This window comes from Benincasa hispida, chromosome 4 (genome assembly GCF_027475165.1).
Source record: "Benincasa hispida cultivar pf3 chromosome 4, pf3_genome.v1.1, whole genome shotgun sequence".
Lineage (NCBI taxonomy): Eukaryota > Viridiplantae > Streptophyta > Magnoliopsida > Cucurbitales > Cucurbitaceae > Benincasa > Benincasa hispida.
The window spans coordinates 65,190,182-65,201,324 of NC_143481.1; positions in this window are offsets into that span (position 1 = coordinate 65,190,182).

The following is an 11,143-nucleotide window of genomic DNA, read 5'->3' on the forward strand; positions in this document are numbered from 1 at the left end:
GGACCTTATGGACCTGTAGCTTGAAGCTCCAACAGTACGTGAATAACTGATTAAACTCTTTAATCACATTATCCATCATCTGTTAACTGTCGGGCACTCCACTAAAGACCGACAACATGAACGCAACGAGCAACTGGAATTTTCTCGATCACCAATGAGTAAAACTCGATCCACGATCCTCTAACATAACAAGACACCACCACAAGATTACCTTGGTATTCTTGATGAGAGAGTCCAGGAGTTGTGGGCTTTGTATGATTTTGGATAGAAGGAAGGAGGAAGTAGACGATCGAGTATGCGATGAACAATCGTATAGAGAAGAAGTCTATCGTATAGACTTGATGCTTGATCGTATAGTCTCTGTGAAGCTATCGTGTAGTAAAACTCTTTTTACTCGATAGTGAATTCTATGAGACGTTTCGAATTAATGATTTGAAAAACTATTTTTCCTTTTATTTCACAATTACCATAAAACCGTATAAAACCACCCACTAAGGTAGTTATAGGAGAAAAAGAAATATCAATTATCTCATAATTAATAAATTACAAATAAATATAATAACTAACTTATCATATTATATTTATAACCTATAGTTTTAATATTGTATCATATACAACATATAAACCATAGTTCTTTTTCTATTTTATGACATATAGTATAAATCATATTTATATTAATTCCTCCAATCAAATAATGTATCAAATACATCATATCAATTATATTATATATGATAAGAAAATAACTGGCAATCATAAGGAGCTGGCCAAGTAGGAAATATTGAGGTTCTACAAGATAAAAGTGAAGCTCAACAATCTCAAACTAGCTCAATTGAAGCTCGCGGTGAAAATCATTGTAAGAACTTTCCAAGTCAACCTAATCATGATCAATCATTATGTCAGAAGGACCAATGGAGTTGATGTTGAATGACTTCAAGAGAGATTAAATGCTTGCTTCCAAGCTAAATTTTCATCCCATCATGAAGAGTTGCAACCCTTCAAGTTCCAAGAGTCATTTGATCATCCAAAAGTCATAACGAATCTAAAAATTCATATTCATTTTAATGTCCTATGTATCTACTTAATTAATGTATTTGCATTTATTAAATGTTTATGTATTTAGTTGATAGATAAAACAAAGCTTAAAAAGCTTTCAAGATTTAAAACATAAGATTACATTTCTCAAATATTCTTCTATCTATCTTCCAAATGTAAAAAAATACAACGCTATATATACTAAATGAAAAGACATTGTGAAAGGATGCAACCTTTCATCTATCAACTAAATACATGAACATTTAATAAATACAAATACATTATTTAAGTAGATACATAGGACATTAAAATGAATCTGAATTTTCAGATTCGTTATGACTTTTGGATGATCAAATGACTCTTGGAGCTTGAAGGGTTGCAACTCTTCATGATGGGGTGGAAATTTAGCTTGGAAGCAAACATTTAATCTTTCTTGAAGTCATTCAGCATCAACTCTATTGGTCCTTGTGGCATAATGATTGATCATGATTAGGTTGACTTGGAAAGTTCTTATAATAATTTTCACCATGAGCTTCAATTGAGCTTGTTTGAGATTGTTGAGCTTCACTTTCATCTTGTAGAACTTCAATATTTCCTACTTGGCCAGCTCCTTATGATTTCCACTTATTTGCTTATCAATATATAATTGAATTAATTTAATTATATCATATATAATCAAATTCTCTCTTGTTAATTTGAACATTTCAAACTAACCCAAAAACTGATTCTCAACTTGAATCCATTGAGCTATCAAGGGGACCTTATGAACCTGTAGCTTGAAGATCCAACGGTAAGTGAATAACTGACTAAACTTTTTAATCATGATATCCACCATCCGTTAATTGTCGGGCATTCCATGAAAGACCGATAGCTGCACTCTTCGCACTACAAATTTATTTATGTGTCCATTGAATATAATCAATCAACAATACGATGACCCTTCACAAATCGTTCGTAAGTACAGTTGGGCCAATTTATCGTCTTGCTCCTGTAGTTACATCTAACTTCTTCAGTACCACTGATTCCTCTAATGAACAATAGATCATAGTCCAATTATGACTAAACCCTTCTCGGGCCAAGAGAAGGTGTAGCGCCACATTGTTCAATCCCCGGAATTAGCCCTTAAGGGAGCAATTTATCTATTAACCTCTGCTTCAGGGAAGGAGTGAATTCCATCTTTTGTAGTTGAGTTCCCAGCTCCCAATCAGACGAATCCTCAAAATGGTAGGCTTTTTGAGTCGGCGATTTGGCCACTCTCACCTATGCAAATCAAAGAACCGCCCTCATAGGAAGGAGTTTACAACTCACTCAAGATTAAGGTCATGTTACCTATGGTCATCCTAGTGAAATGAAAGTCTCAATTATGAACGGCGTTATATAACGAGACTAAACATTTCGTAGTCCGGTCTTATACAAACTTCTTTATATAGAGTATTCCCACTTGCATGTCTAATACACGAATAATCAGGATCAGATCATTTATAGCACTTTACAATATTTGTAACACCTACGAAACGAGCCACACTCGTAGTGTCACCAAAATAAGGTATCCCTCCTTATCCATATACTACAAACCATTTAGATTATCACTTAAAGCACGATCCACTTGTATGTCTCCATATACATGCTTAAGTTACAACGATAACCAGGGATCTTAGTTTATTGGTTTATGGTTAATGCAACTAAAATATCTTATATTTCATAGACTAAAGTGAATAAAATATCACATATTATAAATCACAAAGTGTTTGTTCATACAAGTATTTACAAACTACAAGACCCTATGAGATTTAGGGCATCAACCTCAATATCTACATACATGTTTAAACTACATAAGATAGCCTTGGATGTTAGTTTATTGGTTTAAGGGTTTAATGCTACTAAATGTCAAATAAAACATCTCATATTTTATTAAATAAATAAAATATTTGTACTATATAATGCAAACTATAGGTCCCTATGAGATTTAAAGCACCAACCTTAACAAATCAACATTGCCAGACGTACACAGACTTCTCCCTCATTCCTCAAAGTGTCCCAAAAAGGGGACCACTAACAATTCAAAACATTCAGCAAGTCTAAACAAAGTTGGAACTTGCCTTGTGGAACCGGTTTGGTGAAATATTAGCAGTGTTATCAGCAATACCAATTTTCAAAACATTCAGATGCATCTTGCTCAAAGAGTTGAGAGTACCTTAATATAGTGGGAGGAAAGTGTGCTTCTTGGCCATTATTGAGATTAAGATGCAATCCCTTTATAGTTTTATCTAAAGCCTATTATATACTAAAATGTTTACAATAATTCTCTCGGCTAAAGTGTTTGAGAATTACCTAGTAGGATTAGGAATACCAGATAACCTAGGGCAAGTGGGAGAAATATCGGGTATAGAGATACCGAATGGTAAAAGATGGGTATGGGATGCCCTAGTTTACTGTATTTCTCTATAAAACTCAGAAACTCAGTCTTATATATCGGATGTATAAGATACCACTGGAGTTTTAGTCCAAGTGGGAGTTTGTTGGGTTTTATGTCCTAAAACTCGTGGTATGTAAACAATGGAGCTTATTCTGATAATTCAATAAAAGTGTTATTGAATAAATCTATTGCTTGAATAGAAATCCATTGAATAAATCTATTGCTTGAATAGAAATTCAATAAACCTAAAAGTCCCTTGACTATTGGATGAGTACTTGAACTTTATGTGGAGACATAAAGGTGTATCAGGTTCGAGTAAATAGTCAAAATGATCTATAGTACATGGATAAGGTTTGGTACCTTATTCTGGTAACACTATTGGATATGGCCTACTCTGTAGTTGTTACAAAGAGTTGTAAAGTTCTACAAATGAAGTGATCCTAATTCGTTCATGTTGGACATGAGGAGTGAGGGTGTCCTTGTGAAAAAGAGTTTGTACAAGATCGGACCATGAAATGAGTCACTCTTACTTTATAACGTTGTTTACTGTTTAAGACTGACTATTTCAAAGCAATGACCTAGGTAACTTGACCTTAATCCTGAGCTAACTATGAACTTCTATTTATCTGGGATTTCCCTTAGATTTGCATAGGTGAGGGTTGGCTCAACAGCGTCGGCTCAATATGACTGTGATTTCAGACTAGATAGATAGCTGGGGACATAGGGTGCAAGAGGGAATTTACTCCTACCTGCTTTAGGGATAGTAGAGAGGTTGTTCCCTTAAGTGCTGATTCTAGAGCTTGAACAAGGGATCCCACCCTCTCATTTGGCAAGAGAGGAACTCGGTTTTGTGATTGAATCACAAAACAATTGTTCATTAGGGGATCGGTGGGGACTTAAGGAACGAGAGGTAATTTCGGGGGGTAAAACAGAGATTTGATCCAGTCGTTATTACGAACAACTTGTGAAGGTTAACTTACTAATCATGGTTATATCGAGTGGACATAATATATCTACAGTGAGGGGAGTTCAACTATGGGATTTAATGGAGTGGTCCATTAGTTAACGAATGGGGGTTAGACCGGTCTAATGAGTTTAACTGATTAATCTCGAATCGTTGGAGCCCATGATCTGTAGGTCCATGAGGTCCCCCTACTAGCTCAGAAATGGATTAGCTCTAGAGTAGTGTGATAAGTTAATTTGAAATGTTCAAATTAGAGTCAAACAGAATTGGAGAAAATATATTTAAATATATGAAGATGAATTTGTGTAAAAATTAATTTAATATTGGATATTAAATTAATTACAATTATTTAAACGGTTTAAATAATTATTTATTATTTTTATTAGAAAATTAATTTGTAAAATTGATAAATTTTGATTTTAGAAATAAAATATAATTTTAAAATCAAAATAGTTTTTGGAAATTGAAAAATTACACAAAATTGAAAATTGGTTTTTCATCTTCAATTAGCTTACAAAGAACCCACTTTCTCCTTTGGTTTACTCCAAGCATGAGCTGCATCCCATGCAGAACATCTCTTTTCATGATAGTCTGCAATATATTGAAGAGATTGGAGTGAAGAAAGGGGTGGTGAACCGAATGATTTTTTGCTGAAAAATTCGGATGAAGAAGGTGTTCTTCAATGAGTTGGTTCAGTGAGCTTTCTCCATATTCCCTTTGATTCCAGCTTATTTTGAGTCTCACAACTAAATCTAGAGTACCAAGAGGATAATAAGGAAGATCTTGTGGTGGTCTACCCAAGGATTTGGAGGATTTTGCAGCCAGAAAATGGAGATTTCAAGGGTTCGACCAAAGTATGTTCATGAAACCCATTATACTCTGCTTTTATCATGTTTCTTTTATGCCAAAATTAATCAATTAGAGTGCTTATGGATCCTAATTTCTTCTGTTGCGTGATGGTGTCGATCCAACAATTGGTATCAGAGCATCTTATAAGCATTCAATTCGAATTAATTCTGGTTTGGTGGGTGTTTTGTATGAAAATATGAAACTGCTATAATGATATGGTTTTCTGAGTTTTGGTCTTTAATTCCTCTTTGATTTCCCGTTTAAATTTGTAATTGACTCTTGCTTGATGAGCTTTAATGTCTTCTCAAGAGTGTAATTTATTTGGAGTCATTAGAGTCAAAATTAAGTTGTAATTCGAAGAAACAAGTGAAAAGGCTGAGTTGCAGATTCCAGACGATCAGCCTCTGTTCATATCGTCGTTGAACTTCAGTAGCTAAACGATCATTTAGCTTCATAAGTTAGACGATATGAAGGAAAAGCTAAATGATCGTATAGCTTTGGGTGTTAATCGTTTAGGTGTTGTCCGCTAGATGATCGTCTACCTCGGGAGCTAAGTGATGCGTTGTTTTGCTATGCGATGGCACTGCACGATCGTGTACCTTCGGGTGGGAGCTGAGCGATGCGGCAAAGAGAAATGCGATGGCACTGAGCAATCGCTTACACGATCATTTACCTTTCATCGGGAGCTAAGGGATGCGGCGAAGAGTTATGTGATGGCGCTAAGCGATCGCTTACACGATCGTTTACCTATGAGCGACAGCTGAGCGATGTGTTGATAGCTATTCGATAGCACTAGGTGATCGCTTACCTCGGGCATGCGCTAAACGATCAAGACACGACATTAAACGATGGGAGCTAAACGATCGTCTAGTAAATTGTTCGTACTAAATGATGGAGCTATGCGATAGTGTTTGACACTAAGCGATCGTATAGCATCCTCTAACGCTAGACGATGGCACTATACGATAGAAGGCGAACACTATACGATCGTGTAGCTTTGTTAAACGATAGGCGTTGGTTGCTAAACGATCAAGCAAAATGCATGACGATGGTCGTCAATGCTAAACGATCTGACTTAGCGAGATTTTGGGCGAGAGCAAGAGAAGTCAGTTCGGCTGGTTCTCTTGAGATTTGGTCTAGTTCAGCTTCAAATGGTTTGTGGTTGGTCTGGTTCAGACTCTGTTGGTTCGGTTCAGACGGTTCGGGTCCAGTTCAAGTGGTTTTGGAGCAGTTCGAGTGAAGCTATTTTTGTAATAGTTAGGTTTTTGCTTGCTTGTTTTTGACAAAACTAAAACCATATCAGTATGTGTTTAATTATTTATGCATTGGATGTATGTTATAATTAAATAAATCTTGTATATGCATATAGTATGCCATTTAGATTTAAAATCCCATCATAGGAAGCATGCAACATGCATTGAAAGTATGTTATAATTTATTATAATATATAGTATGCATGTTAGGGTTTCTTGTATTTAATATAAGTGTTATATTAGATATTGAATGCTTGTATGTTGTGGATGTTTAGCATGTCTAAAGTTTTATAAACTGTTATAAAATTGGGTTAGACATTTAAAATCCATAATGAAGAACAGTTGCATGCTCACTAGGTTAACTACTTGTTTTAATTAGTTAAAATAGGTCGTTAAACTTGTAAAACTAGGGTTACAAACTCAACCGATATATAATCCTGTTGAAGTTTTGGGGTATTTAAGTTGACGGTCTACGGAACACCTCCTACCTGGGGATTATGGCCGAATAATTGAGCGTTGGCAACCAGTTTTATGAGTATTCGTAAGCGATGTGAGGTAATAAAAACATTTATCACCTAGACATCGTAGGTTTAAGTCCAAGTTATAAGAGTTATACATGGATAAACCACATAGACTTAGGGTTATTTTTATTTAGCCGGAAAAGAACCTAATTACAAAGTTACCTAAATGTTAGAACACTTTAGTGGTAGTGAATAACTTCTATATGATAGAATTATTAGAAAACTTCAGTGGGAGATTAATAACATACGCGGTATATTATTCTTAGCTCTCGCATCCCTAAGAGTTCAAAGTCTGGATTTAAGCGGTACTTCGTGTCACCTTGGGAGTGACCTCCCTACGGAGAGTATTTTTTAGCTTAAATTTAGACTTTGGTGAATAAGGGAAAGTTGTTCGAACAGAAATCTAGTGTATGATTTCAACTGCCACATTTCCACATAGTTCACACTGTGAGATTCATATGACGCTTCATGTTACCCTGGGAGTGACCTCCCTACGGAGAGCGGATGTATGCGTCAATACCAAGGTAAATGGAGGAAGTAGTCTACAGTAAGTGGGTGAAGGAAATATGTCAACATATCCTACGGTCTTCTTCATTAGTCTGAACCGTGAGATTCTTATATTGCACCTGTTGGTTAGCTTTAAGCGGCCCTTTGCTAGTCGTTTAACGACGGCTATCCCTACGGTGGGTTGTAACATAGGATTTGGAACAACCCAAGCTTCAATAAAATGAATATAGTTTTATAGTTCCGTCTTGGGTATTGTTTTCTATTTCGGAGCAATACTTATACCGTATTATAAGATCTGAAAATGGCGAGTCTACACTTACAGAATTATTAAGTGTTAATAATGTCTAACCAAAAGTGGTATCTAAATGACTATCGAAATATGAGTTATTCTGAAGGTAGTATTTAGTCAAGAATGTCTTGATGTAGTATCGTTGAAAAAGAATAATCCTGGGTAAATTATTAAAATTGTTAAAATTTGATTGGATATTAAATTTTAAAATGACAAGTTCATTAATACAAGTGTTGCATCAGATAAATTCATTGGGGATAATTATGTGAATTAGAAATCAAATTTTAACAGGATACTTGTGATAGACAATTTACGGTTTGTCTTAACTGAGGATTGTCCTCTCATTCCTAGCTCTAACACAAACCGAAATGTTCGAGATGTATATGACAGATGGGTCAAGGCTAATGATATAGCCTGTGCTTATATCCTCGCCAGCTTATCTGATGTGTTGACGAAAAAAGCATGAGGATATGAGTACTGTCAAAGAGATTATGTAATCTCTACGAGGGATGCCAATAAGCACATTTACAACAGTCGCATCAAAGTGGGGACCAATGTTTGTGAACATGTCTTGGACATGATGGTCCACTTTCATGTGACAGAAGTAAACAGTGTTGTCACAAACAAGAGAAGTCAAGTTGGTTTTATTCTAGAATCTCTTCTGAAGAGTTGCAATTTTGAATGCATTAATGAATAAAATTTGACTACTCTACTGAATGAGCTACAAGCTTACCAGACAATGTTGAGAACAAAGGGTCTGGTGTCAGAAGCAAATGTTACTACTGCCAGAAGTGAGGAATGTATTCTTGTGAAGAAAGGCAAAAGGAAAGGGAAGAAGAAGCCTACTGGATTAAAAGGCAAGGATAGTGCTGCAAAGGGAAATGTTTCCACTGCAACGAAGAAGGGCACTGGAGGAGACACTGCCCTCAATATCTTGTCGAGAAGAGAGCAGAGAAAAGGTAACCAGGCTAACTTGACCCTGGGACCATTTGCTCAGCTCATCCAGTGGGAAAAATTGCTACTTGTTTTTAATTGTTAAAACTTATATAGAACAAATTGTATATATTTTTGTGTTAAATGAAATGTTCATTTTCAAAAATTATGTTTGTTCCAGCAACCTTTGTTGAGAATTAAATTGTTAAAAGCCATTTGTAGATATTCAGATATCTAAATGGCTAGATCAAAGTATAGAAAGTTTAAAGATTTCTAGATCTGACTCTTAACAAAGAGTTGTTGAGACAGATTAGATGCATCTTACTCAAAGAGTTGAGAGTACCTCAATGTAGTGGGAGGAAAGTGTGCTTCCTGGCCATTATTGAGATTAAGATGCAATCCTCTTATAATTTTATCTAAAGCCTATTATATACTAAAATGTTTACAATAATTCTCTCGACTAAAGTGTTTGAGAATTACCTAGTAGGACTAGGAATACCAGATAACCTAGGGCAAGTGGGAGAAATATCGGGTATAGAGATACCGAATGGTAAAAGATGGGTATGGGATTCCCTAATTTATTGTATTTCTCTATAAAACTCAGAAACTCAGTCTTATATATCAGATGTATAAGTTACCACTGAAGTTTTAGTCCAAGTAGGAGTTTGTTGAGTTTTATGTCCTAAAACTCGTGGTATGTAAACAATGGAGCTTATTTTGATAATTCAATAAAGATGTTATTGAATAAATCTATTGCTTGAATAGAAATCCAATAAACCTAAAAGTCCCTTGACTATTGGATGAGTATTTGAACTTTATGTGGAGACATAAAGGTGGATCAGGTTCGAGTAAATAGTCAAAATGATTTTTAGTACATGGATAAGGTTGGGTACCTTATTCTGGTAACACTATTGGATACGGCCTGCTCTGTATTAGTTATTAGGAGTTGTAAAGTGCTACAAACGAAGTGATCCTAATTCGTTCATGTTGGACATGAGAAGTGGGGGTGTCCTAGTGCAAATGAGTTTGTACAAGATCGAACCATGAAATGAGTCACTCTTACTTTATAATGTTGTTTACTGTTTAAGACTGACTATTTCAAAGCGATGACCTGGGTAACTTGACCTTAATCCTGAGCTAACTATGAACTCCTTTTTTATATGAGATTGCCCTTAGATTTTCATAGGTGAGGGTTGGTTCAACAGCACCGGCTCAATATGACTGCGATTTTAGAGGTAAGACTGGATAGATAGCTGGGACATAGGGTGCAAGAGGGAATTCACTTCTACCCGCTTTAGGGATAGTAGAGACATTGTTCCCTTAAGTGCCGATCCTGAGGCTTGAACAAGGGATCCCGCCCTCTCATTTTCCATGAGAGGGACTCGGTTTTATGATTGGATCACAAAACAATTGTTCATTAGGGTAACTTACTAATCATGGTTATATCAAGTGGACATAATATATCTACAATGAGGGGAGTTCAACTATAGGCTTTAGTGGAGTGACCCATTAGTTAACGAATGGGGGTTAGATCAGTCTAATGAGTTTAGCCGATTAATCTTGAATCGTTGGAGCCCATGAGGTCCCCCTACTAGCTCGGAAATGGATTAACTTTAGAGTAGCGTGATAAGTTAACGTTCAAATTAGAATCAAACGGAGTTGGAGAAAATATATTTAAATATGATTTAAATATATGAAGATAAATTTGTGTAAAAAATTAATTTAATATTGGATATTAAATTAATTAGAATTATTTAAACTGTTTAAATAATTATTTATTAATTTTATTAGAAAATTAATTTATGAAATTAATTTGTAAAATTAATAAATTTTGATTTTAGAAATAAAATATGATTTTAAAATCAAAATAGTTTTTGGAAATTAAAAAATTACACAAAATTGAAAATGAATTTTTCATCTTCAACTAGCTTACAAGGAACCCACCTTCTCCTTTAGTTCACTCCAAGCATGAGCTGCATCCCATGCAACAGATCTCTTTTCATGATAGTCTGCAATATATTGAAGAGATTGGAGTGAAGAAAGGGGTGGTGAACTGAATGATTTTTTGCTGAAAAATTCGGATGAAGAAGGTGTTCTTCAATGGGTTGGTTCAGTGAGCTTTCTCCATATTCCCTTTGATTCCAGCTTATTTTGAGTCTCACAACTAAATCTAGAGTACCAAGAGGATAGTAAGGAAGATCTTGTGGTGGTCTACCCAAGGATTTAGAGGATTTTGCAGCTGGAAAATGGAGATTTCAAGCGTTTGACCAAGGTATGTTCATGAAACCCATTATACTCTGCTTTTAGCATGTTTCTTTTATGCCAAAATTAATCAATTAGAGTGCTTATGGATCCTAATTTCTTCTTCTGCGTGATTGT